General features: G+C 38.5%; 1 protein-coding gene across 4 annotated transcripts in view; it reads right to left on the reverse strand.

The window, feature by feature from the left end:
- The window catches only part of HERC3 (HECT and RLD domain containing E3 ubiquitin protein ligase 3), a 110,081-nt gene that overhangs the window by 99,950 nt on the left and 1,292 nt on the right, over window positions 1-8,839 (reverse strand). For all 4 annotated transcript variants that reach the window (XM_008581080.1, XM_008581079.1, XM_008581078.1 and 1 more), the window contains exon 2: window positions 7,109-7,170. The gene's annotated coding sequence lies outside the window, so the exon portion shown is untranslated. The remainder of the gene's footprint in view (window positions 1-7,108; window positions 7,171-8,839) is intronic.

The raw sequence follows: 8,839 nt of genomic DNA on the forward strand, positions 1-8,839 counted from the left end.
GCAATCAAGCAAGCTGGGGAAATTAGCTTATGAATAGATTATGTGATGTTGCTGGTCTATTTAAAGGCACAGCACATCCTTACACCACCCCCACCACTACCACCACATCCCAGCCCCACCTGTTTTATATTTTATCTTCTTCCCCTCCCCCCAATTTTCACAATCAACTCAAAGAATAACACTTAAGCTTAATACTTTTTTAGCCTAGAGTCTAGACAAGGAATAAAAATTTTGGGAAGAAGCAGAACTTCTTGGTTAAGACAGCAAATTGAAATTCAGTTTTATGTTTTATTTTGGGCTTTTTGATGTCCTTCCTGAAAGCCTCAAGAGTTCAAAGAGTAAGTCAGGATTACCATAAGGCAGTTGTAAAATTAAGTTGTACATACAAATTAATGTCACTGAATTAAGGACAAAGTACTGTAATTGCTGTCAAGAAAAGATGAAAGAATTAACTTCATCTGTGTTCCAATCTTTAATTGGTAGCCATTTGGGCATGGTTTTACCCTGGAAGAAGTTTGTCATTTTAAAAGCTCAGCTTGCACAGAATAGCCAACTAGCTATCTCCTTCATACCTTTAGATTCTTAAAAATCAATGAAAATTCTCTCCTGTAGATTGGTTGATATATTCAGCCCTGATGTGTTCTGTCTCATAATTCAAAGTAAGACTTCATCATTTCCATTAGAATCCATCCTTTTTTCACTAGGAAATAAAACACTGCAAAAGATTCGGTAAGACACCTTTGATGTCTGCAGTCTTGCCTTGAAATCCTGATACTTTGACCTGTAGAACCTAGAACAGATGACACCTGCCTTCTTTTCTCAACTCTCAGACTGTACACAAGTGTCCTTTTTGCAGTCTACTTAAGGCTGCATTTTTTTGTGCCCCCCTTCTTTTTTTTTTGGTGATTTTGCTATTTAAAATAGCCCCCAAGCATAGAGCTAAAGTGCTGTCTAGAGTTCCTAGGTGCAAGAAGGCTGTGATGTGCCTTACAGAGAAAATACGTGTGTTAGATACATTTCCCTCATGCATAAATTATAGGTTGGCTGTGAGTCTCCCTCATGCATAAATTATAGGTTGGCTGTGAGTCCAGTGTTAATGAACCAACAACAAAAAAAAAAAAAAAAAAAAAAAAAAAAAAGGAAACCTGCCAGTCTGTGAGGCCATCCCAGGAAGTGCTAAAGTAACATCTATACATGCTATAGAAAAGGCAAAAAAGCAGTTAAATCTGTGGATTCATGAGATGACGACCAATAAAAATCAAAAAGCACAGTAGACAGTATTCGTGTGAGGCTGAAAGCCAAAAAAACTTAACTGTCACATTACCCAGGGTCATGAAAATGTTAAACCTTTCTCAACTAGTGTTTTATTACAAAGAAATGTTGCATATAATTATTCATAAGAAATATATACTAAATAAAGTGTCTAGACACAAACACACATAAAATAAGGTTCTGTTTCAATTGGTTGACAAAAAATGTGACCAGAGGCTTGCTGGAAACTAACCCTGTATTTCTCCAGAAGCAGTGGCTCTGTATTCACTAATCTGGCGTTCACAATGACTTTATAGAACATAACTACTGCAAATAATAGAAATCAATTATATATACAGTCTAATAAGTCCCTTCTTTGTTTGTTTAAGCTTGTTTGAATTGGATTTCCTTGCAATAAAAAAACTCCTGACTGATAATATTAATAATTACATTATTAATCATAATAGCAGGTAAGACTTAATTTGAGCTTACTCTGGATCTGGCACTTTTCTATTTGCTTCACAGATATTAACCCATTTAGTCTTCTATGAATAGGTACTACTGCTATTATCATCTCTAATTCACAGATGAAGAAAGTGAAACAAACAAACAAAAAAAGGATAAAGAAAAGGAAAACAGACAGAGAATGTTGAAGCAACTTGACTAAATCACACAACCAGGTAGTGGCAGAGCTAGGATTTAAACCAGGAAGGCAAGAAAGAAAGACCACAGTAGTGCCATGATCCAACAGAGGGAGGAAACATTCCTAGGGCTACAAATTGGAGTTGAGGGGAGACGGGGAAGGGGAGAGAGGTTGAGGGATAATTGGGAGGGGACAAAGGGTACAAAAGTAATTTCTGGTAGTGGATATGCCCCCAGTATGAATCTGGCCCCCACATCATGGACAGGAGGGGGAACAATCAGCTTTGTATCTCATGAATATTTGTAATAAATGAATTAATTAAAAATAAATAAATAATAAAATTAAATAAATAAATAAATAAACCTAGACTCTGTGCTCTTGACAGCTATGCTATACAGTAAGGAGCCTAGAAAATTAACAGCCAACAGGTCAGACTTCCCAATGTGTTTCCAGCACTCTCCAGAGAGAACACGTACCTTGATCAGTCCACCTATCTGATCTGCTGTGTAATTATTTCCCAATAGTGGAGGTGGGTGAATCACACTCCATAAAACTAGTCATTAAATTCACCCAGCCACTTGCTCTGCTTAGATTCCATGATTAGCAAGCAACCTTAAATAACTTGGTTTCCAGGGAAGATCCTACTCAGGGATAGAACACTGTGACCAGCTGACCAAAGCATCCCAGCTTTCTTGGTATCTCTACTTCTCATTATTAATTTGGCATCCTGAGTCCATCAGCTTTTTGGAAGTTTGTTTAGCATGAGTCAGTCCTTAAGAGTCAGCTGATCTCAGGGTGCTTTGGCCAACTACAATCCTGGGTAAACAGCCTGAAGTATGGCCTCATCTCCGATTGACTGTAGAAACAATTTATGAAAAAAGATAATAAAAAAGACTATTGTTCAAGAAAACTTCAAATAATCCTTCCGACCTGAGTTAAAGTAATGGCATCTTTGAGCAGTCAAATAAAAACTGCTTACCAAGAAAATTAAACAGCACCTACAAATGAGATGTACCCCTATGAATGGATTATCAACGCTACCTGGAAATATGGTCTAGGTCATCATAATGCTCAACCAAATCTACAGCAGGAAGCACTAACATCATCTAGCTTTCAGGAGAGAAGTTCAGTGCATTGAAGAGAAGCCAGCCATTGATACAGCTCTCACTTAAAAGTGCACTCTAGTAGAACCTCCAAATCTGGTAGCTGTTGGTATCCATGAATTTAAGGCCTAGCTTCAGCAACAGTCTGCACCACTGGGCATTTTGATCTCCCGGGCCCTCCCACCCATTTTTCCTCACTCACAGTCTCTCCCTTGCTGCTAGGGAAGTAGAATCTTTTATTTCTCGTCAAAACACACAATGATGAAATTTGCTGCAGAATACAGGACTACACTCCTCTCAGCACCTATACCAGCCACCTTGACTGTCCCACCCCACCTCAGTTCCAGCTCCTCCATTTCCTGCCTCCTATAACCCCATCAGAAAACAAAAGGAAGGACGACTTTCCCTAGATGTCATACCTGGTACTTTCCTTAGTCCTTCTCCTCATCTATTCTTGGTAAAAGATTCAGGATAATCTTAGCAGGGCTTAAGGGTCAAAAGGACTACAGTTCAAGCCCTGAATTAACCACATGCTATCTGTGAAACCCAGGAGGTTTAACCACGCTAAGCCTGTTTCTGGTCTCTAAAATGGGGAGTAATGGGGCGTTGTGAGAGTTAATGATAAAATATATGTAAAAAGTACTTAGCATGGTGCCTGTCATGCAGTAGTAAATGACCAATAAATGTCAGCTGCTGTAGTTATTATTATTCCTATTCCTAGTGTTCTTCTTTGAGACCTCAGCAGAATGGATAGTTCCCCAAAGAGGCTGGGGGTGTGACTTTCTTCCTCACTGTGATTAGCATTAGCTATGTTCTGCCAAATCTACACTACAGCAAAGCAGCATTATCACCATGTGCCATAACTTTCATAAAGGAGATCTGAGGTTTCTAGGAGAAAAACTTTGTGTATCTTGCCTTCTGAATTCTGGAGAGGGCACGGGTGTAGATAAATCTCTCTTAACCAGTCCTAGTGAGTTGAGTGCTAAAAGACAACCTTCAATTCATAATTGTCTTATAATCAGACCATGCACACAGCAACCTAACAACTGATTCTTACTCCTTTGAAAGTCACTGAAACCTAAATAACTCTCAGGCAGGAGTTCTAATCTCACTTAAAATAGGGATAAGCTTCCTTTAAAATAAACTTAGAAGCAATCACCTGAATGGTGTATATGTGTGGAGGGATCTTTCTCAACAGCAAAAAAAGGCAATGTCCAAGCCTTCAGTGGTTTGCAGGCACTCTGCAAATCCAAGCTTTAAATAAATTTGGAGCCAAAACTCAAATACAGTATTAACTCCGGTAACAAAGAACATTCATTCTAATAACATGCTTTATTGTCAAAATTTTTAATACTATAGGCAGAAATGGCACAGAAGGCAAAGGGAAGTTTTCCACGATGTGAATCCACTCCTTGCTGTTTTCTTTCTCTCCTCAACTTTAGCTGGATTTTGACCTTTCAGCCAACACACAAAACATTCCTACCTCTCACCTGATTATCCCTTTACAGGTCGGGCCTTCTTCACTATCTGGTGCTGGGCTTTGTGAAGCTAGAACAATCTCTCTGCTGTCTGTGTAAGCCCTGGGCTGCCTTCAAAAGACACTCAACCAGACTGGCAAGAATTGAAAAGTCTGACAATACCAAATCAAGGGTACAGGACAGCCATAACTGGTGGGAATGTAAACTGGCATAACCACTTGGGAAAACAAGTTGGCATTATCTAGTGAAGGAGAAGATGTGAATACCTCACAGCATAGTAATTTCTTTCCTGGGCATATGACCAGCACTGTCCAACTTATTAAGCACCTACAGTGCTCCTGCACTGTGCTGAGAACTGGAGATACAAAAATGAGTAAAGGATGGAAACAGAACTTTTGGCAATGATGGAAATGCTATATATCTGCACGGATCATTATGGTAGCCAGTAGCCATATGTGGCTATTAAGCACTTAAAATGTGGTTAATAAAACTGAAAAGCTGAAATTTTAATATTATTTAATTTTAATTAATTTTAATTTTAATGTAAGTAGGCACATATTACTAGTGGCTATCCTACTATACAACACAGGGAGAAACTCATGAACATATATACTATGATACATGTACAAGAATGTTCATTTCATCATCATTTGAAATAGAAAAAACAGAAAACGACCCCAATGTCCACCAATAAGAAAATGGATAAACTGGCACATGCGTAAAATAGAATACTGTGTAGCAGTGAAAAATAAATGAACTCCATCTACAAGTACCAGTGTGGCTAAATCTTAAAAACAGAAGAATTCAGAGTATGATACATTTTTACAAAGTTGAAACACAAGCATAACAAATATATTATTTAGGGATAAAAACATTAGTGGTGGTGAAGCTATGAAAAAATGCAAAATAATCATAAGCACAAAATATAGGGTAAAAATTATGGAGGCAGTAGGGACGGAGAGAGCAACCTGAAAGGAGCACAAAGGGAGGAGTGTCAATAGCATGGCTGATGTTCTGCTTCTGCCATTTTATTATGTTTCTTAACATATACAGTATACATTATTTTATGCCTACAAGCACTTCACAATCTAAAAAAAAAAAAAGAAAAAAAAAGCACCATTGAGGCAGTATCACTGCTTCCTGCATCTCCTCTAACTTAACATATACAGTATACATTATTTTATGCCTACAAGCACTTCACAATCTAAAAAAAAAAAAGAAAAAAAAAGCACCATTGAGGCAGTATCACTGCTTCCTGCATCTCCTCTAATACCCTGTTCATGCGCACTGGCAGCTTCTCTGTGAAGGAACCAGACTCATCCTCACGTCTCTGGTTCTCAGCAGAGTGCAGGAACACAGAAGAGGCTTGATACACGCCTAGTGGAACTGAACCCCAATCTGAGAAAACTAGAATTCCCACAATCTCCATTTGTTAAAAATTTTGTTTTCCAGGTAATGTTAGATAGATGCAGTAAGAAAAAATAATAATGTACATCCTCCATTCTAAAATGCACTCTCCCCTCACCACATTTCAGCAGATCTGAAAGTAGAATGCCTTTTACAATTGAAACTGTTATTAAATGGCATATCTCAATATCAATAGCATGCTAGAATTGAGGAGCAGAAACTCCATGAAGGAAGAACTGAGCCTCTTTTGTTCATTTCTCTATCCCTACATAGTAGGACCTCAGTAAATAGTTGCTGAACAAAGAAAAAGTAATAGTTACTATTAATGCAAGCCTACTGTCTGCTTGAATCCATGCTAAAAACTTTACATAGATTATTTAATTTCCCATTTGTGATAACCCCAAGGGTGGGCAAGGTTAAATTACTTGCCCAAAAACATGTAAATAAGTAGCAGAAATGGAAACTGACTAAGTAGCAAAGGCAGAATTCAAATCTCTTCTTCTAGACTCCAAAGTCCATGCTCTAAACCATGAAATTATACCATCTCTCAAACAAAACAAAGCTAAGCCACACTCCTCCAATTTTGAAAATAAAAGTTTAAAGAAAACATTGCACATAATAGGTGAGCTCATATTAGCTAAATCACAGGCGATGTTCATAGGCAACTAGAATCTATGTTAGCCAGAAGGCGGAGGGTAAGTGAAGCAATCACAACAGAGTTAACCAGACTTTCCTACAAGTCCACCCTGACTTATAATAAAACCAGTTCACTTACACAGAAACACATGCCTCTGCCACCAACAAGTACTATTTCTAAAAGCAGTAAATGTCTAAAGGGGGCAGAGTTATGTCATCAGAGGGATCACCTTATTAAAGAGGCCTTAAAGTCCATTTCATCCAACCTCTAAGTAAGAGACTTACATTTCTAACCTGATTTTAATGGCAGCTGAGGCCTTCATAGGCCAAGTAACTTTGGTCCTCGAAGAAGTGGTTGAAGCAGAGACCAAAAACCAGGTCCTCTACCTTCCAGGCTCACCTTGTTCTCTTTACTACCTCACAGCAGAAGGAAGGTGTTATGATTTGTTTAGGTCCCTCTCTAGGCAGCTATACTAGCCGGAGTCCTTTACATACATTATCTTATGTAATACTCTTACCAGTTTTGTGAGTGATATTATCTCCATTTACCAGATCAGAAAACTGAGGTTCAGAGAAATTAAGTAACTCACCACAGATCACACACTTGGCATTTGGACTAGAAGCCAGAAGTGTTCCACCACACCTTAGAGATCTGCGAGTTAAAGAAAGAATAATTAACATTAGTACATAACTCTGAAAAATGCTTTCATGTCACTGAAAACAAAAAGACAGGAGGAAACTTCTGAAAACGAGAATGCTTTCAAATTATCCAAGCTTGAATACTCCCCAAACAATGTATTTCAAGACTGGAGTTTGGTTAAATACCAGTAAGACTAAACTAGAGACACAGATATCACCCCATAAAATTCCTGGCATTAGGATAAAGGGAGAAGTAAAAATAGAATTCTTTTAAAATCTCCCATTTAGGTTACGAAGTGAAATTTTTGGAAAATTATCCAATTTTATTTATTTCCTTTATTTTTCCATGTATCACACACATTTATAGCTTATTTGGCCACAACTGTTATAAAGACTTTCTCTTTTCTTTCCTCCTCATTACCACATCCTCTATCATGCAAAACGAGAAGAGACACTGAAAGGCACCTAAGTCTCTCAAAAGAAAAAGTCCTGCATGATTTTAAGCTCATCATAACTTTATTTCTACCTTCTTATGTAGAACAAGGTAGAAATTCCATTCCATTTGTAGAAAATTCCATTCAATTTGCAGACTGTTACTTTTATTCCTGAAACTGAAGCAAAGCTATCTAGTGTCTCCAATAGGGGGCTACCTCATTATATATTAAAAAGTGTTTTTAATTTTTGGTCATACAAATCTTAAGAAATTTAAATTTGTTCCTCAGAATGAAATGCTATAACCAATGGCTTCAACCACACCATTTGGAACATTTTGGATTCTGTTTCTTTTTTCAAAAATGGAACCCTAACTACTCACTGAACAAGTAGAGCTGGATGCTGGTCAACTGTTCCTTTTTTCATGCCAAAGGAGGAGTTTTGCCAAAGAGGTTCCTGACCCATCTTCTGGATTCCCACATTATACTTTCTCCAGAAGGATCCCAGCCTCGATGGGGGTGACACAATGATGCGGAATATGTAATTCATCTGCTTTGCTTTTCTGATTTATAATGTCACTCCCTCCTCCCCGGGGTAAAGTACAAAAGCAGAGAGCTTCACAGTAATCTGTTTACTAAAACTTGATACCCTCACTCTCTAGTCATTGTATTTAAAAAGGCTGTTAATCCTCGTTATATTTATCTTTTTCTTTCTCCCCAGTCTAGTGCTAAAAATCAGCTCACTTGATGTTATCAAATCATCAAATAAAAGGTTCTAGAAATAGCTTCCTATTGGTGGAAGACCCACAAAAATGGAAGTGAGCTCTTGAATCACGACGAATGCAAGCAAAATCCTAGAAGACATGGCTATGAATTTCAGGTACTTCCTAATGTGACTGATTTGAAAGCTGAAGTGAAATGTAATCAGAAAACAGCCAAAATCAGCGACAGACCCACGGCAAAGTTCAAAGACTTATTCCCCGGAGTCCACGCTGCATACACACAATCAACGCACAGTTGCATTAGGTACTGTGTCTTCAGGCTCATCTGTTTCGGGCTGCACAAGCTCTTCTCTGACTAGTTGTCCCGGTTTGCCCACCCCGCACATTGACAAATGACTCTCAAGTCTCACCTGCCCCTGACAGTCCCAGCTCCTGACGTCCCCCGCGCCCGTCCGCTCACTTACGTGTCCGCGCGCACACACACACGCACGCACACACGTGTCCGCGCGCACACACACACGCACACACG

This window comes from Galeopterus variegatus, unplaced genomic scaffold (assembly GCF_000696425.1).
Source record: "Galeopterus variegatus unplaced genomic scaffold, G_variegatus-3.0.2 Scaffold2258, whole genome shotgun sequence".
Lineage (NCBI taxonomy): Eukaryota > Metazoa > Chordata > Mammalia > Dermoptera > Cynocephalidae > Galeopterus > Galeopterus variegatus.